This window comes from Orcinus orca, chromosome 20 (assembly GCF_937001465.1).
Source record: "Orcinus orca chromosome 20, mOrcOrc1.1, whole genome shotgun sequence".
In the NCBI taxonomy this organism is placed as follows: Eukaryota; Metazoa; Chordata; class Mammalia; order Artiodactyla; family Delphinidae; genus Orcinus; species Orcinus orca.
Genome location: NC_064578.1, coordinates 14,779,768 through 14,802,324, shown reverse-complemented (window position 1 = coordinate 14,802,324; position 22,557 = coordinate 14,779,768). Strand labels below are relative to the sequence as shown.

The window sequence follows — 22,557 nt, the reverse complement described above, 5'->3', positions numbered from 1 at the left end:
TGTTTTTAAGCCCAGCCAGTGTTTTGGGTTCTTTCTTTTTATATCCTATTTATAGTTCCTTTTGGAGTAGAGAAGGTGCTCCAAGTATGAATTTACCAAACTATCTTGAGTGGAAGCTTAATGCAAACTTTCTAAGAGTAAAAGATTTATCGAAACTCTGATAAAGCTAAAACAAGTTTTGGTTTTAAAATCTCATGCAATAAAATTACCCTTATCTTCAAAAACCTTTTACCCCAAAAAAACAAAAAAATTGTATCATCAAGTCGCCTGAAAGCTTCTTCACGGAGGTGCTGAACAGTGGCCAAGTTGTTGCTGTGCAGCTAGCTGCCAGGCAAACCACATTCTAGACTAGGGCACTTTCAGAATGAAATCTCCTGCCTTTCCTGTTCTAATTTATCTTGTTAGACACCTGTTCTCCTCCATGATTGTAGAAAATCTCACCCAGGATTGTCTGTGGCTCTCAGTTACAACTTGACATCCCTGGACCCCGTTTACAAGAGTCCAGCGGCTCACCTGCTGCATGACCCTCCTTCTCTGCAACATGGTCACCTATGTCACGTTCTAGAAGATGAATGGCACCACCACCAAGAGACATGAGCACGCTGTGGGTGAGCCCTGATGTGTGCTGTTTGTGGCACGTAGTCCTTTGATTACTCCACTCTCCTTCCTTCCAAAGTTAGAAACAGAATGAGTATGTGCCTTCATTTTTCCTCTGCTGCCCTCACATTAGAATATACTCATTTAATTCCACTCTTAAAGGAGAATAATCATTTATTCTAACATTACACATTTTCCCACAGATCTCTTTTATTAACACATGATCAGGATCTTTACTGCCATGATAACTTGTTATCCTTAGATAATCATAGTTAAATTGCTAAATAAATACTTAAACCTGGGAGAGGAATGCCTTGGGGATGATTTTAATTGTTGAGGATGAGGGTTGTACGTCCTGCTTTTCTTTCAGTGCCCATTTGCTGTGACCTGGTCTGAACTGCTCATCAGCATCCAAACTGCTGTCATCCTTTTCCCTGTCAGTCTTGGGATTGGGTGGCTTTTCCTGTTGATTCAACCACAGGAACCTCTACCTCTCTTTCCTCCCATCCAGGCCTCCTGCCTCTCAGATGCTTCCTTTGAGCCTCTGTCTCTCTCACAGAGATAGATGAGGTACGCTTGGTATCAAATTTTACAGGTAAACGTCATGCTCCCTCCCCCATGTAGTGGAAAAGGTCAGTAGAAAGGATCTCCTGCAAGGCTCCTGAGGTCCTGTTAAACTTAATAGTTTTTCTCTAATTCCTGTCCCCCGAGTCATCACTGTGCCTCTGGTTTTTTTTCTCTTCATTATGGGGTGATGTGAGCACTGATGTGTGTGCAGAATGTACTACTCTGGAGGTGTTTTAGTTTTCGACGTTTGATCAAACGGTCTCTTCTTCTTTCATCCTAGATTCTCTCATAAAACTAGTTCTGAAGCTACTGTAAGGTGACTTCTTTCTGAAAAAGGAGAGAAAGTGAAAAACTGAGGTCTTTACACTAAGCATATGCCCAGAAGAAACAGCCTTCTTACCGTCTGTAATTGCTACCGGTCCTGGGTTTAATGTAAAACTAACTTTTCTCATCTTGGTTCTACATTCAGGAATTAAAGGAAACTGTGGGATTCCTGCTCAGAAGAAATACGTACCTACTCTGAGTGTGAACAGTCTTCATGGAGTTCTTTCTTACAACATTAACCAGCTGGTGAAGCTCTTATCCAGCCTCGTCTGTTGTTACTTAGAGGGTCAAGGCCGTCACCAGCGGGCAGAACCCTACTGGGCAAATGGTAAAGTTCAGTAAGTTTCCATATCTAATCTTTTATCAGCCTCCCACTCTCTTACTTTCGTATTCGTTCTTACCTCTCAGCATAACCAACAGGCATGGTATGACCTTCTGCTTGTTTTAATTTCCTTAAACTTCCAGTATGGAGCTGATAGCTTAGATCCCTCTGATGGCTTCTTAGACAATATATCTGGTCTTACAAAGTAAAGGATTAAGGAAAACCCACAAAAAATGTCCTCTGTCTCAGACCCCCATATTTCATCTACTTTGTCGGGGGCTATTGAAACTTGTCCTTCTTTTTCTTCTATGGAATGATGAGATTATGCGATTTATGGATTCTTGAATATAGTTTGGGCCTTCTGAGCACTTAGAGTTTACATGTACTGCAGTTCTGATGAAAAAGTGCAATTAACTTTACAAGTTTTTCGATTCTGTATCAAAGTATAGAATTGTACAAGTTGCTGTGAATTCACCAGTGTGCTCAGAGGAGACAATAATTCTGCAGGTGTTGGGTCCAGTCTCCAGTGACTGGGAAAATTTAACCTCATCATCAGTTAATGAGTTGCTGATTTCTACCAGGAATTACTATTTATTGAAATCTTCCACTTGTCCAAGTGTCAACCTGGAATGTACTTTCAGTGGTTCCTGAAAACCACCATCATTTCCACAGTTACCTGCTCAGAGTTCTGCGGAGGCTTCAATCTCACTTAGGCACACTGGGTCCCGCCCAGGCCCATCAGCCTTGTGACTTCCTAGATGCAGTCAGCCAACTGCAAGAACTCCAGGAACTGCTGGAAATGCGTATTCTTCCCACAGAGCAAGGGCCATCCAGGTAATGCATAGCACCAGGCTTTCTTTATCAAACCTGTAGTCTTCCTAAACCTGTCTCTCAGCTGTTGGCTCTGAGATTATTCCTTCAACTTCTGTTCCTAAGGGACGCAGCCAGAGCCTTCCCCATCCTGAGCCCAGACGGGAAGCAGCCCATCTCTAATGGCCGGCTCAGATGGTTGACTGACTTCTGCTGGCTCCTTCTGGTGTCACTAGCCTGGCCTCAGCCTTTTTTGCAGCACTTTATAACCTGGAACTGAACAAAGACCAAGCCACCAGCTGGGTTATTTCGATATTATCATTGCTTCAGAACATCTTCATCACCAGTAAAGGTACGTGAGAAACAGTGACACTGGCATGGGAGGAAACATTGTAGTTGCAGGAAGCTTGGGAAACCGAGGTCTGTGGGTGTCAGTCCAGGGTGTCTAATGATTCTTACAACTTGACAAAAACAAAAAAACAAAACGGAAATTGGCAGAGTGAAATTTGTTAGGGGTATGTGTGCAGTAGTCACAGAAAAAACTAACTAGAACTGATGGACTAGTAGAAGTTTAGCAAAAAAGGATTGGGAAGTTAAGAGAGACAAGTGAAAAACCAACACTAAACTACGTTTAAAAAAAAAAAAAAAACAGAAAATTTACCTTTTAAAAATCTTCCCTTCCCTGGTGGAACAGTGGTTAAGAATCCGCCTGCCAATGCAGGGGACACGAGTTCGAGCCCTGGTCCGGGAAGATCCTACATGTCGCGGAGCAAGTAAGCCCTGCGCCACAACTACTGAGCCTGTGCTTTAGAGCCCACGAGCCACAACTACTGAGCCCCCGTGCCACAACTACTGAAGCCCGCACACCTAGAGCCCGTGCTCCACAACAAGAGAAGCCACAGCAATGAGAAGCCTACACACCACAATGAAGAGTAGCCCCCACTCACTGCAACTAGAGAAAGCCCACGCACAGCAATGAAGACCCAACACAGTGAAAAATTAATTAATTAATTAATTATTTAAAAAGATGGTAAGTTTTTTGTTATGTGTATTTTACTAATTTTTAAAATCCAGTCTGTTCACATTTTCCCAGTTGTCTTATAAGTATTTATAGTTGTTTTGTTCAAATCTAAATAAGGTCCATGTGTTGCAATGAGTTTGTCTCAAGTATTTTTAATATTTAATCTATAGATTCTCCCTCCTTTTTTCTCTTTCTGTCACTCTCTATTCCTGCTATTTTTCTTACAATATATGTATTGAAGAAACCAAGTTGTTTGTCCTACAGAGTTTCCAACATTCTGGATTTTGGTGACAGGATTACTTCTGCTTTAAGAACCTACAAGCACACTTGGGGAACTTTTAAAACTCTTGGTGCCCAGGCCTCTCTCCAGACCAATCAAAGTGTAATCCCTGGAGATGGGATCCAAGGCCCAACATGTCAAAAGCTTCCCAGGTGATTCCATTGTGCAGCCCCATTTGAGACCCACTGATCCTAGAAGAGGAACAGAGTACAAGGAGTAGGTACACCTTAAATAAAAAGAACTGCTGGAAGAGACAAACCAAAGAATAGCAAGAGCTCTTAAGGAGATTCCATTACATCAGACACACAGACAAAGGCTTTTAGGAAATGAAAAACATTTACAGATTTTAAAAATTCAGAAGTTGAATTGAAGATGTCATTATTGGGGACTTCCCTGATGGTCCAGTGGTAAAGAATCTGCCTTCCAATGCAGGGAACATGGGTTCAATCCCTTACTGGGGAACTAAGATCCCACATGCCACGCATGGGGCAACTAAGCCCGCATGCCACAACTACTGAGGCTGCGCACCTCAACTAGAGAGCCTGTGTGCTGCAAACTACAGAGCCCATTCACTCTGGATCCCATTGGCCACAACTAGAGAGAGAAAATCTGCACTCCACAACTAGAAAGAAGCCCAAGGGCCACAACAAAGAGCCTGCGCTGCAAATGAAAGATCCCACATGCCTCAACGAAGATCCCACATTAAGATCTGATGCAGCCAAAATAATAAGAAAAATATATATATGTATAAAAAAAGATGTCATTATTGAGACTCAAATTAATGGATCAGGAAGATCAAACTAAAATGCAAAACATAAGACATGTATATAAAAATATTGAAAGTATAAAGAAAAAGAGACTTAAACAGTAGATCCAGGGGACTTAACATGCAGTTAAGATGAGTGGTAATAATAAAACAGATGAAAAAATTCCACTGTTGCAAAGAAATACTGAATTTATTGACAGGCCTCAACTAGTTCCAGGCATAGTTAACTTAAAAAGACACACTGAGGGCTTCCATGGTGGCGCAATGGTTGAGAGTCCGCCTGCCGATGCAGGGGACACGGGTTCGTGCCCCGGTCTGGGAGGATCCCACATGCTGCGGAGCGGCTGGGCCCGTGAGCCATGGCCGCTGAGCCTGTGCGTCCGGAGCCTGTGCTCCGCAACGGGAGAGGCCGCAACAGCGAGAGGCCCGCGTACCGCAAAAAAAAAAAAAAAAAAAGACACACTGAAATGGAGGACAGTAGTTCTGGAACAGGGCCCAAGATTCTGCATTCCTAACAGTTTCCTAGGTGATGCTGCTGCTGATCTGTGGGTCACACTTCAAGTAGTATCACTATGAATGCAAACCTAGCTCCTCTGAAAAGTCAATATCACGAGAGAAAAATTAATGGGTGAGCGCTGTTCTAGATCCTTTGAATAAATGAGCCATTTTTAATATGGGTCAGATAGTATACTAGGAAATTATTGATCATTTCCTTAAGTGTGATAATGATATGGAAATAGCCTGATTTTTAGGAGACACATGCTTGAAAACAGGAAGCCCTTGCCTTCCACTGTTTCAGTTTGTACATGAACTTCATTTACTCTGGTTCAGTTGAATAACCAGTTTCCCAGCAACACAGTTCAAATCTCAGTTACCAGGACTTCCTTGGTGGTACAGTGGTTAAGAATTTGCCTGCCAGTGCAGGGGACACGGGTTCGATCCCAGTTCGGGAAGATCCCACATGCCACGGAGCAACTAAGCTCTCGTGCCACAACTACTGAGCCTGCACTCTAGGGCCAACAAGCCACAACTACTGAGCCCGCGACCTAGAGCCCGAGCTCTGCAACAAGAGAAGCCACCGCAATGGGAAGACCGCACACCGCAACGAAGAGTAGCCCCTGATCGCGACAACTAGAGAAACCCGCATGCAGCGATGAAGACCCAATGCGGCCAAAAATAAAAATAATTAATTAAATGGATAACCAACAAGAACCTACTGTATAGCAAAAAAAAAATCTCAGTTATTATGGTATATCAACTGCGAGTGATTGCATAAAGTACCAACTGCTTCTAGCCCTTTAGCCCATAATTCACTACATAAATTAACAGGTGCACATCATGATCAGTGATCAATCATGTCACTTCTCAAAGTCTGGGTGATTGGTCACCTGTGATCCTGTTTATGTACAGACAGCAAATTGTGTAGTTGTGTTATTTCTTTGTCTCCCAGTCATAAACTCTGTGACATTTACCATGAAATGGATAATTGAAAGAGGACCTTGGCCAACAGAGATGAAAATGCAGCAAATTAACAAAATAACACTGAAAGTGAAATTTGAATAGAATGTAAATGGAGTTATACAAGAAGCCGCTGACCATGGGGAGGTGGCCTGTGTTCAAGAAACTGTAGATACACAGCCAGGTGAACTTAGTAAAGTCAAACTTACCAACATAAATGTAGAAATTGGTTATGAAGAAAAGGATGATGGTGTCCCAAAGGAAGTAACACTGGCAAAAAACTAACATTAAAGTCTCTCGGAGATATTTCACAGCATTGAAAGCATAAAGGATAAGATGCTGGAAGCCAACGCAAACTTAGAACAGTATGACAGTTCACCAAAGGCACAGACAAAATGCTCTCCCCGTATCCTAAGTTATACAAGAGGAAGGCCAGCACTGTTCAAATTATTCTTGATAAATTTTCTACAAAGAAGTAACTTTAATTCTCAACGTTTCTAATATTTTAAATTACATATTAGTTTTACTACTTCTAAATTTTTCCTTGTACCTTTATAACGAACAATAAGAGATTTTAATGTTTTGACACAAATCTTTAAATGTCACAGAATGATCATAATTTTTCCCCACTGATGATTAAGATCACTTTGCACAGTTTCAGCTTGCTAGGTCATTTGTATGATCCCACACTACCATGTAAAGTGAGAATTACCTTTAATTAGGTGTGAAATGTCATGTCTGTTATTTTCAAGTGCTTCAGAAAAAGAAGCAAAACAAATACGGTGAAAAGTTAACTTTTGTATTTTCCAATTTTTATGTATGTTTTTAAAATTTAATAATAAAATGTCAGATAAAAATAACTCAATGGGGACTTCCCTGGTGGTCCAGTGGTTAAGATTCCACACTCCCAATGCAGGGGGCCTGGGTTCGATCCCTGGTCGGGGAACTAGATCCCACATGCTGCAACTAAGAGTTCACATGCCGCAGCTACGAAGCCCACATGCTGCAATTAAATATCCCGTGTGCCACAACTAAGACCCGGTGCAGCCAAACAAATGAATAAACTAAATAAATAAATATTTAAAAAAATAGTAACTCAGTGGATCATATACTCAAAGGTAAAATTACAAATCTTTTAGAAGGAAACATAGGTGAAAATCTTCGAAACCTTAGGCTAGGCAAAGAGTTCTTATATACATACATTACCAAAAGCACAATCCAGGAAAGAAAAAATAGGTAAATTGGACTTCATCAAAATTAAACATTTTGCTGTATGAAAGACACCTTTTTTATTGAAATGTAGTTGATTTACAATGTTGTGTTAGTTTCTGGTGTACAGCAAACGATTGAGTTATAAGTATTCGTATTCTTTTTCGTATTCTTTTCCATTATGGTTTATTAGGGAATACTGAATATCCCTGTGCTATACAGTAGGACCTTATTGTTTATTTTTTATATAGTAGTTTGTATCTACTAATCCCAAAGTCCTAATTTATCCCTTCCCCACCTCCTTTCCCCTTTGGTAACCATAAGTTTGTTTTCTGTCTATGAGTCTGTTTACATTTTGCAGATAAGTTCATTTGTATTATTTTTTAGATTCCACATATAAGTGATATAATGGTATTTGTCTTTCTCTTTCTTATTTACTTCACTTAGTATCATAATCTCTAGGTCCTTCCATGTTGCTGCAAATGACATTGTTTCATTCTTTTTTATGGCTAAGTAGCATTCCATGGTATATATGTACCACATCTTCTTTATCCATTCATCTGTTGATGGACATTTAGGTTGTTTCCATTTCTTGGCTGTTGTAAATAGTGACACCCCTATGACATAGGGGTGCATGTATCTTTTCAAATTACAGTTTTGTCCGGATATATGCTTAGGAGTGGGATTGCTGGATCATATGGCAACTCTATTTTTAGTTTTTTGAGGAACCTCCATACTGTTTTCCATAGTGGCTGCACCAATTTACATTCCCACCAAGTGTAGGAGGGTTCCCTTTTCTCCACACCCTCTAGAGCATTTGTTATTTGTAGACTTTTTAATGATGGCCATTCTGAGCGGTGTGAGGTGATACCTCATTGTAGTTTTGATTTGTATTTCTCTAATAATTAACAGTGATGAGCATCTTTTCATGTGCCTGTTGGCCATCTGTATGTCTTTTTGGAGAAATGCCTATTAAGGTCTTCTGCCCAGTTTTTGATTGCATTGTTTGTTTTTTTGTTATTGAGTTGTATGAGCTGCTTGTGTATTTTGGAAATTAAGCCCTTGTCAGTTGTATCATTTGCAAATATTTTCTCCCAATCCGTAGATTGTCTTTTCATTTGATTTATGGTTTCCTTTGCTGTGCAAAAGCGTATAAGTTTGATTAAGTCCCATTTGTTTTTTGGGTTTTTTTGCTTTTATTTCTGTTTCCTTGGGAGAGTGACCTAAGAAAACATTGGTATGATTGATGTCAGAGAATGTTTTGTCTATGTTCTCTTCTAGGAGTTGTATGGTGTCATGTTTTATTTTTAAGTCTTTAAGCCATTTTGAGCTTATTTTTCTGTGAGGGTGTGTTCTAACTCACTGATTTACATGCTACAATCCAACTTTCCCAGCACCACTTGCTGAAGAGACTGTCTTTTCTCCATTGGATATTCTTCCCACCTTTGTGAGAGATTAATCGACCATAGGTGTGTGGGTTTATTTCTGGGCTCTCTATTCTGTTCTATTAAGCCGTATGTCTGTTTTTATGCCAATACCATGCTGTTTTGATTACTGTAGCTTTGCAGTATTGTCTGAAGTAGAATGACTAAAATATCGATAATACTAAATGCTGGTGAGGACGCAGAGTAACTGGAAACTCTCATTCATTGGTGGTAGAAATGAAAAAATGGCATAGCCACTTTGGAAAGCAGTTTACCAGTTTCATACTGAGTTATACAGTTACCATATAACTTAGTAATTTCACTCCCAGGTGTTTACCCAAAAGAAATAAAAACCGGGACTTCTCTGGTGGTCCAGTGGTAAAGAATCTGCCTTCTAATGCAGGGGACGCGGGTTCAGTCCTTGGTCAGGGAACTAAGATTCCCACATGCCGCAGGGCAGCTAAGCCCATGTGCCACAACTACTGAGCTCGTGCGCCTCAATGAGAGAGCCTGCATGCTGCAAATTACAGAGTTCATGTGCCCTGTAGCCTGCACGCCACAACTAGAGAAGAGAAAACCCTCACGCCACAACTAGAGAGAAGCCCACGTGCCTCAACAAAGACCCAAAACAGCCAAAAATAAATAAGTAAATAAATAAGTAGAAATAAAAACTTATGTTCACACAGAATTGTGTGAATATTTGTAGCAGCTTTATTCATAATTGTCCAAGGATAGGACTTCCCTGGCAGTCCAGTGGTTAAGACTCTGCGCTTCCACTGCAGGGGGCACGGGTTTGATCCCTGGTCAGGGAACTAAGATCCCACATGCCACATGGTGTGGCCAATAATAATAATAATTATAATAATTGCCAAGGATGGAACCAACCCAAATGCCCATCAGCTGGTGAATGGATAAGCTGTGGTACATCCATACGGTAGACTACTCAGCAATGAAAAAGAACAAACTACTGGTACATGTAGTGACATGGATGAATCTCAGATGTATTATTGTAAGTGAAAGAAGCCAGTTCCAAAAGCATACTTTATGATTCCACTTATATGACATTCTGCAAAAAGCAAAAACTACATGGATGAAGAATCTTTCAGTGGTTCCCAGAGATGGAGGTAGTAAAAAGGGCTGATCACAAAGGGGCAGCATCAGGGAATTTTGGGGGGTGATGAAACTGTAAGGTATCTTGATTATAGTGGTGGATACTCTGTGTATTTGTCAACACATAGAATTATACACCAAAAAGAGCGTGTTTTTTTAATGTGTGTAGATACATTTTTTTAAAGCTAAAAACCTTTGTTATTACAATGGCTAAAAACTGTAAAAAGTTCCTCTTCACTGGTCAAATAACTTAGAACAGTAAGATTCAATTTTGCTTTTAAAAATGGCAAAGGAAAACAAATGATAATACACAGTGATACCAGGGAAAATGGGCACTTAATGCTGGTTGAGGAAAATCTGGCAGTAGACAGTAAAAGCCTTCAAATTCTGCATCCCTTTGCTGAGTAAGTTTCATTTCTAAGGATCTATTCTGAGAAAATTCAGAGTGGTTTATAATAATAAAATGGCAACAATTTGAATGTTCAAAAATAGGATATTGCTTAATATAAGACAGCCATATCTGTGTAATGGGATACCGAGCAGCCATTTAAAATGTTATAGAAAATGTAAGGATGTGGAAAACTGGTCCAGATATATTAAGACAAAAATGATTAATGGATGTATTCCAAATTTTTTAAGTTTCTTAAAAATCTCTATTTTTGAAAATTTTTATAATAAATGTATATAAGTTTTTAAAAGTTGGAAAGTATTAAAAGAGGAACAGGAGATGGAAACCAATGTGTTAGCTTAGCCATCGGTATTGCTAAAGTGCAGTTTGGTTGAACTCATGGCCAAGTGTACTTTTTAGTAATTTCCCCTCAAGTGTAATGCTTGGGACAATCCACTAGAGGGCGACTTTAGGTCTGCAGAGCAGACACACCTGGAATTGCCACATCACAATAGGGGTGTGTGGCAACGGCCGGAAATACTACTCTTGTCCTTTGTTCTCTGAGGACTGGAGAACTTTCCTCCCCTCCAAGGAAGTTTAAGGAGCGGGGGATACTTGTTTCCCCTAACAGAGGCTTAAGGTCTTACTCAATTCTAAGATTCCATGCCTGCTTCAGCAAAACTGGCACTTTCAAAAATGTTGCTTCTTCAGTCTAGCACATCAAAGTTGTTCCAAAAACAGGTGTCAGTGAACACCTTATACAGATCATCACAAATCATTTAATAGTTTAAACTTTCCTAGCCAAGCAGATTAAGGACTACAAGCAAAAATACAAAGATTAACATTATATCAACCACATCCTCATGGTTATGCAAAAATAATTATGAATTTACTTAATTCTCAGTTTTCCATAAAAATAAAGGGCCAAGTCACTGAAATGTATTAATCATACCCACCTTCACCTTTACCTAACAGCGCCACCTTCTTGGTTCCTGTAATATCTGCTCATTAAGTTTCTCCTCTGACTTTCCTGTCTAGGTGATCTTCCTCACATTGTTTCACTCACTGCTGCTGAACAGGATGCTGAGCTTCACAAAGAGAAGGAACATCAACAGGATCTTGGCAGTCTTGGGTAATTCAAGTAGTTCTAACTAATATCTAATTTTGCAAATAGCAAATTGTATCAGAACAGTGGGCTCCTAGCCACCTCACTGGCTCAGAGGAATCTATCCATTCAGGATCTTGTCTCTGACCAGCTGTTGCACCTTCTTCCCAGCCCAAGACTAACCAGTGCGTCACCAACACTCTTTGTGATCCATCCCTCCCTAGATCTCTCAATGCTTCTACTCTTCCCTGTATTCTAGATTCCTTCCTAGTGTTTCTACCTTTGAGCCCCAAGTGCTGGTTCCAACTGCTCACCCTCTGTATCTGAATGCCTGCAGGTATCTCAAATTAAACATGCCCCAAGCAGAATTATTTGCCTGCCCCACAAATTCACTTCTTTACTCTGTTTTCTCATTTCAGTTAATAGCATCACCATTCTCTAAAAACATAATAATCCTAAATCCCACCCACCAAACCTGAGGGAGTCTACCCTCTAAATAACTGACTAGAGCCACTCATATTACATGGATGAAACTCACAAAGATGGCTGAAAAGCAAACTGCAGAAAAATTAACACATTTTTTAACATCTTTATTGGAGTATAATTGCTTTACAATTGTGTGTTGGTTTCTGCTTTATAACAAAGTGAATCAGTTATACATATATCCCCATATCTCATCCCTCTTGCATCTCCCTCCCTCCCACCCTCCCTATCCCACCCCTCTAGGTGGTCACAAAGCACCGAGCTGATCTCCCTGTGCTATGCGGCTGCTTCCCACTAGCTATCTGTTTTACATTTGGTAGTGTATATATGTCAATGCTACTCTCTCACTTCGTCTCAGCTTACCCTTCCCCCTCCCCGTGTCCTCAAGTCCATTCTCTACGTCTGCGTCTTCATTCCCATCCTGCCCCTAGGTTCTTCATGACCATTTGTTTTTTTTTGTTGTTGTTGTTGTTTTTTCTTTTTGTGGTATGCGGGCTTCCCACTGCTGTGGCCTCTCCCGTTGCGGAGCACAGTCTCCGGACGCGCAGGCTCAGCGGCCATGGCTCACGGGCCCAGCCGCTCCGCGGCACGTGGGATCTTCCCGGACCGGGGCACGAACCCGCGTTCCCTGCATCGGCAGGCGGACTCTCAACCACTGCACCACCAGGGAAGCCCGACCATTTGTTTTTTTAACACACCATTTTAATCATGCAAAACAATGCATGTCTTGCTTAGAGACATATTTTTTAATGAAGAAATGCATAGGATGATACACTCCAAAATTTAGGAGAGGATTAGCTCTCTGAAGGAAAGAAGGGATACCATCACAGAGGTACACAGCGGATTTTATCTTGGCAATCACTTATTTCTTAAACTGAGTGGTGGGCACGCTGCTAAGGGGTTGGTATCTTATTCCTTATGAGATTAAAAAGTTAGTAATCTGACTTCAAACTGCCTTCCTAGCCCTCATTTCATCTCTCCGTCTCTTGAATTGCTGTTCCCTCTACTAAAATGACTTTTTTCTTGTCCTTATCCTTGTCCATCTAAAGAATTCTTTCTGACTCAACATTCAAAACAGATGTCACATGTCACTGCCTCTGGGCCACCTTCTCTGAATTCCTCAGGGAGGTTTTTCCTTTCAGTGATCCCTCAGCATTTGGTTCTTACAGGCTGACAAGTTTTAGGTCATATTCTAACTCCCTTTCTCTCTCCGTCTTGATTTACGTGTCTCTATATTCTTCTGCTTACAGTGTGGTCTGGAGACCAGCAGCGCTGGCATCTCCTGGAACTGTCAGATATACAGAATCTTAGGCCTCACCTCAGAAACTGCATTTTAACAAAATTCCAGGTGATCCCCTGGCACATTAAACTTTGAGAACCACCACTCTGGAACAGTGCTCCCATCGGGTGATCCACTGACTAAAACTGTGTTTCTAGTCCAAGATAAGTACAGAAATTGAGAATAAGCATTTAGAAACTTTTAGAGCAGTTGGGCAGACTAATTTGAGGCCTATTGAATCTAATTTTCAAAATGGTTCTTGTATTTTGTAGGCCTCTGTTCTATGTCATTTTCCTAGTAATTCGTTTTTACTGTATTTTTACAAAAGTATCAGTCCCTGATGGATTGGAAATTTTTTTTTAAGTCTTTCATGATAGTTTAGGAAGGGCTGCTTAGATAGCTTTATTCTCTATTTCAACATTTAACAGGAGATACTCATAGAAGATGCTCAACAAATGTTGATGAATAACTACTTAATGAAATATACCCTTTTTTGGCCTATATTTGAATTTTTGACAGCAAGATGTCCTTCATCATTACCCGGTTCAAGAGATGAAAACAACCCCATCTGCGTAGCCCCAGCTGTGAATGGTCCAGTTAAGCACCCAGAAAGAACCTTGAAAGAGAAGAAATTCTTCAAGTTGACAGGAGATATTTTGGGTATGGAGAAAAAATGGTAACCTGTTGATACAGCAGCACATTTCCCATCAAGGAAAGGGGGAATGAGAATTAAATGGAAAATAAAGAAAAACTATTTTAAAATATTCACCTCAAAAAATTCTGGATTCCCTTAAGCAAGGCTGTAAGGTGAATGGAAGGACTCCTGAACTTGGAATCTTGAGATCTAATTGTGTGTTTCAGTAAGTCACTTTCTCTACCTGCAGAATGTAATAATGAAACTTGATCTACATCGCATGGTGGAGGGAAAATGAATATGCTTTGAAAAATAGATGTCCTGGGAATTCCCTGGTGGTCCAGTGGTTAGGACTCCGCGCTTCCACGGCAGGGGGCACGGGTTCGATCCCTGATGGGGGAACTAAGATCCCACATGTCACGCAGCATGGCCAAAAAAAAAACTGCTGTCCTATAAGTGCAAGGTAACTGGTTCAACACGTCTAGTGTTTGGGTTATTGGATTCTCTGGACCAAAGAAGACAAATTCTGTTTTTATCATGCCTTCCCTTCTTGTGAACACAGACAATCTATAGATAACTGGGGAGGGGAAGGGGAGGAGATGAAAGGAGTGGTCTGGGGGGACATTTAGACCTAAGAACTAAAATACAACACTTGTGTGAGATTTTATGTATCTTATTTTTAAGTAAAATTTCTGATCAGTGGCAGAATAATTCTGGGAAGGATATATGTAGATATCTATAGATATATAGAGAGATATTGCTAAGAGCCAAATGCTTTTGCTTATCTGTTTGCAATTATTAGGTTGAACCATATCAAATTGCCAACTTTTGACTGTTTTTGACCTGTAAAAGTCGGTCAGCTTAGGAAAAAATGAAGAAAAACATAGAGGATTTCTAAGCTAACTACTCACCTGTGATTTTCTCTTCTAAAACTAGTACAAATACTCTTCCTTATCCTGTTGATGACTGCAGTCTACTCAGCACACAACTCCAACAGATTTTACCTCTGTCAAGCTATCCACAAGAGCTTTCCTTACCGCTTCTCAGAGATCAAACTTCTTAAGCATTTCTACCCCTGGGCCAGTAGCACCGTCCTTCCTAACCTGTACAGGGATTACAGAGGTAAGAACACAGTCCTGGGGCCCAGCCCTGCAAATGTGGGGTGCAGTTGGTTTTCCAAACACCCCTGCAGTAACCCATTAGAACACTGGAGAAAGGTCCGCTGGCTTTTTCAAAATGACTGCACCTCTGTGGGCACCCAAAGGTCCACTCCCAGGGCCCCATCTAAGCAGGTTCAGGTGTATGTCTGTTCACCCCAGGGTGATCAGGCCCATGAAGGCTGATTCCCACTGATGAGTTTCACAAGAGGCTGATAAACAAAATTGAGACTTTATTCACTAACAACATGAAAAGTAATTGGAGTGATCCCTGGGACTGGTTGCCTCCTTGTGAAGGAGGGAACCACATGTAGCTGAGAAGTTTGTTCTATAAGCACAAAACCACGAAAACAGTGTAACCAGAAAGATCTCCACACCAGATGATATTTTGATATATTGCCTGATGTGCAGTCATTCCCAAGTCTGTGATGTGTCTGTGTAACTTTTCTTGGTTATCCAGTTCAGTTCCACGAATATGTAGTGAACACCTAGTATGCTGGGAACTGTCCTAGGAGCTAATAAAATGATGGACATTACATGGTTTGTACCCTCAAAGAACCTCACCATCAAGAGGAGTTAGTATGGGGACTTCCCTGGTGGCACAGTGGTTGAGAATCCAGCTGCCAATGCAGGGGACACAGGTTCAAGCCCTGGTCCGGGAAGATCCCACATGCCGCGGAGTTAACTAAGCCCATGCGCCACAACTACTGAGCCTGTGCTCTAGAGCCTGCGAGCCACAACTACTGAGCCCACGTGCCACAACTACTGAAGCCTGTGCGCCTAGAGCCTGTGCTTCACAACAAGAGAAGCCACTGCAATGAGAAGCCCGTGCACCGCTACGAAGAGTAGCCTCCGCTCACCACAGCTAAAGAAAGCCCACGCGCAGCAACGAAGACCCAAACGCAGTCAAAAAACAAAGAAAAAAAAAGAGGAGTTAGTATGAATGCTTGGTTTTTTTTAGATAATTTTTTATTTTTATTTTTTTCATTTGGCTGCATCGGGTCTTAGTTGCAGCACGCAGGATCTTTTCATTGCAGTGCATGGGCTCTTCATTGCGAAGCGCAGGCTTCTCTCTAGTTGTGGCGCGCGTGCTCAGTAGTTGCCACGCTCGGGCTTAGTTGCCCCACGGCATGTGGGATTTTCGTTCTCTGACCAGGGATCGAACCCACGTCCCTTGCATTGGAAGATGGATTCTTAACCACTCACCCACCAGGGAAGTCCCAGTATGAATGCTTCTTGTTCAGTATCTTTCACCAGTTACCAACACCTTGCCATATTATAACTTTATATCTTATTAAGCTGTATTCTAGAAATTGTTACATTCATTAATCTCAAGATTGGTGGCTTTCTGTTGGGATTTGGAACATCTCCTAGGTTCCTGAAAAAAATCTGAATGATATGTTCATCTCAGCAAACATGTATAGTCGTTTTTTTAAAATTAATTTTTATTGGAGTATAGTTGATTTACAATGTTGTGTTTCTGCTGTACAGCAAAGTGAATCAGTTATACATATATCCACTCTTTTTTAGAATCTATTCCCATATAGGTCATTACAGAGTACTGAGTTCCCTGTGCTATATAGCAGGTTCTTATTAGTTATCTATTTTATATATAATAGTGTGTATATACAATCCCAATCTTCCAATTTATCCTTCCCCCACTTTCCCCCTTGGTAAGCATAAGTTTGTTTTCTACATCTGTATAATCTTTTCTTAAACGTGTACTTGTTGCATTTAAGAGTTTTAACAGATGGCAACTTCTGTACCTTGCGTGTTGATTCTTTCTAGTTGAGTTTTAAATGGTGACAGTTCTAGGTTGAGGGCATATTCTGTTTGCAGTCAGTAACTGTCTATACTGACTTAAATAAAAAGTGAATCAGACCCTGGGTGGCTAAGGCTAGTGCCATCACAATAGACATGTTCTCCTCTTAGACTCCTTTGCTTTACAGTATAGTGTTGTGGTCCAAAGGCGCAGACTCAGAAGGCTGCCCAGACTGCCCAGGTTCACATCCTTGCTCTCCACTTACCAGCAGTGTGTTCTTGGGTAAATTACTCAACCTCCTGTGCCTCAGTTTCCCCATCTGTACAATGGGGATAATCTTAGGACCTACACTGTAAGATAGATGTGAAGATTAAAACCTTAGTAGATCTAAGTGCTTAGAACAGTGTCGGGCACATACTGTTCGGTCGATAGGTGTTAGCTATTGTTATTAACTGGGACAGTTGGAGCTCTGGTTGTACTAGAACCACAGAGTTTATATGAGTTACCTGGACATACTAAGGAAGAGCAGCAGCAATCTGTAGATGTAGATAATGAAATAGAATTAGGTAGATATGGGGTAAACAGCAGTAAAAATTGTAACTAACATTTTTTAACTCTTCAACTGCTAAAAAATTTTCGCTTTCAGAATTGATGTAGCCCAGTCCCATTAGTCCACCTGTTTTCAGGAATATTGAAGCCCAAGCCATTCATGGCAGATAATCTGTATCCTGTAAATAAATCTGTATCCTATAAAAACAGAACTTTCCTAAATAGCCTAGTCCAATGTTGAAACACATTTAGGGAAGAATTTTTTTTGTAGGATTTAATTAAAATTCCTCTTGCAGCAATTTAAACTTTATCTCTTTTGACTTTCTTCTGAGGTGAAAAAACACTAATCACAATTCTAGAATTGCACAGTTTTTAAGAAATATAAAGTAAGGCCATCTTTGAAGGTTAAGTCACCCTTTACCTTTCTCTTTTATCTTCTGCAGGACCCTAGGTCCTTTAATAACCTACTGCAAACCTCTCCCTGCCAAATTTTGTAACATAATCTTTTTCTTTCATGTTAAAACATTTTTCATAATTAAAACATGAATATGTAGAAAATCCATATGTACCATGATGTATATTGTGCAACTCTCCTTTATCCCCTGATCCCCCTTCTCTCTTTCCTAGAGGCAACTACATTCCCAATTGATTATACAGACATACCTCACTTTACTGCATGTCACTTTACTGCACTTCGCAGATACTGCATGTTTTCTTTAACAAACTGAAGATGTGGCAGCCCTGTGTCAAGCAAATTCATTGGCGCCACTTCTCCAACAGCATTTGCTCACTTCGTGTCTCTGTGTCACATTTTGGTAACTCTCGAAATATTTCAAACTTTTTCATTATTATATTTGTTAGGGTGACTTGTGATCAGTGATCTTGGATGTTACTATTGCTAAAAGAAGGCTCAGGTGATGATTAGCATTTTTTAGCAATAAAGTATTTTTAATTTAGGTGTATGTACATTGTTTAGACATAATGGTATTGTACACTTAATAGACTATAATACAATGTAAACATAACTTTTTTTTTTTTTTTTTTTGGCCACACCGCACGGCCTGTACGATCTTAGTTCCCCAACCAGGGATTGAACCCGGGCCCCAGCAGTGAAAGCGCCAAGTCCTACCTAACCACTGGATAGCCAAGGAATTCCCTAAACGTAACTTTTATATGCACTGGGAAACCAAAAAATTCATGTGACTTGCTTTATTGCAGTGGTCTAGAACCAAACCCATAGTATCTTCAAGGTATACTTGTAAATTCTTTCAGAGGTAATCTATACATTTGCAAATACATTAGATGATAAATAGCAGCATACTATACACATTGTCATGCCTTTTTGCCTTTTCCCCTCAATTTGCCTGGAGATTGTTCCATCAGCATATATAAAGCTGTCCCTTTTTATGTTTTATTCATTTACTATATAGTATGCCATTGCGTGGATGTACCATAAGTTTTATGACCAGTTCCCTATTAATAGACATTTAGATTGTTTCCACTGTTATACTGTTAACAATAATACTACCATTTATACCCTTTTACATGTAATTTCACTCATGTGCAAATATATCTGTAAGATAAGTACCTTGAAAAGACTTGCTAAAAATGTATATCCATTTTTCATTTAGAAAGATATTGCCAAATTGTTCTCCTCAATTGTACCAATTAATGTTCCCATGAGCAATGTATTAGATCTGCCCACATCGCCAACAGTTCAGTGAACATTGGTGTTTTCATACAATACAGGTAACTCTGAAATATACAAAAGGTTTGCAACTGCACTCATGAGAAAATGCAAGTTTAAACTAAGGAACCATTTTTCACCTCTCATATGGACAAAACTTGCCTCTGCTCTTGCCCTTCTTCATTCCATCTTCCCCATATTATTTTTTTACAACATTCATGTGTTTTGTCCCTGTTCAAAACCTCCCAATGGATTCCATCATACATAAAATAAAAGCCCAAACCCTTTCTAAAGTTTACTCTAGGGCCTTCCCTGTCCAGAGCTGTAGCTACATCTGTTACTTCTCCTACCCTCATTCTGACCCTCATTCACTCTAATTCAGCCACACAAGCTTCTGTGCTCTCCTTAAACACGATGCACATGCCTTGGAACTTGCTGTTGCCCTGACTGACGTTTGCATTGGGAGCTCCAAACTTTATTAGGGTCTTTCTCATAAGCCACCTCCTCTTAGAAACCTCTAATCATCCTGTAAATAAATAGCACTGCTCCCTCCTCACAGAACACTCTCTATCCCCTCTTCCTACTCAGTTTATTCTTTTTTTAATTAATTTTTTATTTATTCATTCATTTTTGGCTGCGTTGGGTCTTCGTTGCTGTGCGTGGGCTTTCCCTAGTTGCGGTGAGTGGGGCCAACTCTTCTTCGTTGTGGTGCGCGGGCTTCTCACTGCGGTGGCTTCTCTTGTTGCCGGAGCACGGGCTCTAGGCGCGCAGGCTTCAGTAGTTGTAGCACGCGGGCTTAGTTGCTCCGCGGCTCAGTTTTCTTCATAGCACAATTATTACCTGAATATTGTTTGGTTATTGCCTGTCTCCCTCCCTCCTCAAATGTGAATGCTCTGTGGACAGGGACTCTTGTCCACTGCTGTGTTCCCAGCACCTAGAACAGGACCTGGTGTATGTGAGCACTCAATACATACTGATTGAGAGAAAGAATGAATCAATGTCATTCTATAATTTTTGCCCATTTTCATTGGGCTGCTTGGTTTTGTTTGCTTGTTTTGATAAATGGGAGCTTTTTATGTATTAAGAGCTCGTTCAGTTGTAGAGATTTAGATATTTATACAGAAACAAAATAAGGATTTATAAAAATTAATTTAGGGAATTGGTAGCTTATGATGTTCTATCTGGGAGTGTGGTATGCTTTTTCTATTCTCATCTGCATTTGTATCCCTCAGTAATATTAAATTCTCTTCATATAAATCTTGCACATCTCGTTAGGCTTATCTTTTGTGGTCTATTGTGAATGAGATTTTATTTCACTATAGTTTCTAAGTAAATATTGTTTGAATATATGAAGGCTATTGATTTTATTATATTTAGTACCCAGCCAGCTTGCTTAAATTTTTGTTAAGTAATAGTTTTTAGGTTCTCTTTTCTCCCCAGCTTTATTGAGGTACAATGGAGAAATTAAAATTGTATATATTTAAGGTACAATGTGATGTTTTGATATATGAATAAATTGTGAAATGTTTACCACAATCAAACTAATTAACATATCCATCACCTCACACGGTTACATGTTTTCTTTTTAGTGTGATAAGAACTCTTATTCTCTAAGCAAATTTCAAGTATACAATATATTACTATTAACTATAATCTATAAACTATAATCATGCTATACATTAGATCTCCAGGACTTATTGATTTTAAAACTAAAAGTTTGTATACTCTGACTGACATCCACCCATCCCCCTCCCCACCCCAGCCCCTGGTAACCACCATTCTACCCTCTGGTTCTGTAAGTTCGACTTCTAAAAATTGCACTTATAAGAGATCATACATATTTCTTTGTTTGGCTTATTTCATATCTTCACTTTCGTGAATAATCCTGCTATGAACATGGGAGTGCAGATATCTCTTCAACATGCTGATTTCATTTCCTTTCAATATATAGCCAGTAGTAGGATTACTGGATCATCTAGTAGCTCTATTTTTAATTTTTTGAGGAACCTCCATGCTGTTTTCCATAATGGCTGTACCAACTTACATTCCCACCAACAGGGCTCTCCAAACCCTCACCAACATTTGTTATTTCTTGTCTTCTTAATAGCCATCCTAACAGTCGTGAGGTGGTATCACATTGCAGATTCGGTTTGTTATTTCCTTGATGATTAGTGATTTTCACATATACCTGTTGGTCATTTGTATTTCTTTAGAAAAATGTGTATTCAGGTCCTTTGCCCATTTTTTAATCAGGATGATTTTTTTTTGGTATTGAGTTGTATGAGTTCTTTATGGATTTTGGATTTTAACCCCTTATCAGATATATAGTTTGCAAATATTTTCTCCCACTTCATAGGCTGCCTTTTGTTTATTGTTTCCTTTGCTGCACAGAAACTTTTTAGTTTGAGGTAGTCCCACTTGTTATAGCTTTTGTTGCCTGTGCATTTAGCGTCATATCCAAAAAACTGCCAAGACCAGTGTCAAGAAGCTTCTTCTATTTTCTCATAGGAATTTTGCAGTTTCAGGTCTAAGGTTTAAGTTGTTAATCCATTTGATTTTTTTGAATATGGCAAAATAAAAGTGTCCAACTGCATTCTTTTGCATGTGGAAATCCAGTTTTCCTAGCATTATTTGTTGAAGAGACTAGCCCCATTGTGTATTCTTGGCACCCTTGTCATAGATTAGTTGGCCGAATCTATGGGTGTGGGTTTAATTGTGGGTTCTCTATTCAGTTCCATTGTTCTATGTATCTGTTTTTATCCCAATATCATAGTATTTTGATTACTATAGTTTTGCAATATAGTTTGAAATCAGGAAGTGTGATGCTTCCAGCTTTGTTCATCTTTCTCAGGATTATTTTGGCTATTCATGGTATTTTTGTGGTTCCATACAAATTTTAGGATTTTCTCTATTTCTGGGGAAAATGCCACTGGAATTTTGACAGAGACTGCATTGAATCTGTAGATCACTTTGTGTAGTATGGACATTTAAACAATATTAACTCTTCCAATCCATGAATGTGGGAAATCTTCCCATTTGTCTTTTTCATATCTTTCATCAATCTCTTATAGTTTTCATTGAACAGATTTTTCACCTCGGTTAAATTTATTCCGAAGTGTATTATTCTTTTTGATGTTATTGTAAATGAGACTTTTTTTAATTCCTTTTTCAGCTAGTTGTTAGTGTAACAAAATGCAACTGATTTTTGTATTTTGATTTTTTATTCTGTAGCATTACTGAATTCATTTTTTTTAAAAGGTTTTTGGTGGAGTCTTTAGGGTTTCTATATATAAGACCATGTCATCTGCAAAGACAGTTTTACTTCCTCCTTTCTTATTTGGATGCCTTTTATTTATTTTTCTTACCTAACATCTCTGGCTAGGACTTCCAGTACTGTGTTGAATAGATGTGGTGAGAGTTGGCATCCTTGTCTTGTTCCTTATCTTAGAGGAAGAGCTTGTAGCTTTTCACAATTGAGTATGATGTTAGCTGTGAGCTTGACATATATGGCCTTTATTATGTTGAAGTACATTCCTTCTTGCCTAATTTGTTGAGAGTTTTTATCATTAAAGGTTGTTAAATTTTGTTGAATGCTCTTTCTGCATCTGTTGAGATGTCTTTTTTT

General features: G+C 39.7%; 1 protein-coding gene and 1 long non-coding RNA gene across 8 annotated transcripts in view; one reads left to right on the top strand and one right to left on the bottom strand.

The window, feature by feature from the left end:
- Positions 1 to 787: 787 nt before the first annotated feature.
- LOC117202600 (uncharacterized) lies at positions 788 to 2,005 on the bottom strand. Of its 2 annotated transcripts, none has more exons than XR_004485059.2 (3): positions 1,890 to 2,005; positions 1,679 to 1,802; positions 788 to 1,491 (listed from the first exon to the last, which is right to left on the bottom strand). It is a non-coding gene; the product is annotated as an uncharacterized LOC117202600 (long non-coding RNA). The 2 variants fall into 2 exon arrangements; XR_007474496.1 differs by having other exon boundaries at positions 1,679 to 1,805; positions 1,890 to 1,992.
- The window catches only part of PKD1L3 (polycystin 1 like 3, transient receptor potential channel interacting), a 30,377-nt gene continuing 9,517 nt past the window's right edge, over positions 1,698 to 22,557 (top strand). The window contains exons 1-5 of one of the 6 annotated variants that reach the window (XR_007474490.1): positions 1,698 to 1,816; positions 2,483 to 3,650; positions 11,315 to 11,408; positions 13,663 to 14,240; positions 14,714 to 14,899. The gene's annotated coding sequence lies outside the window, so the exon portion shown is untranslated. Of the gene's footprint in view, positions 1,817 to 2,322; positions 3,651 to 11,314; positions 11,409 to 13,662; positions 14,241 to 14,713; positions 14,900 to 22,557 lie in introns of those variants that run through there. The other 5 variants (XR_007474491.1, XR_007474494.1, XR_004485056.2 and 2 more) reach the window with 5 other exon arrangements.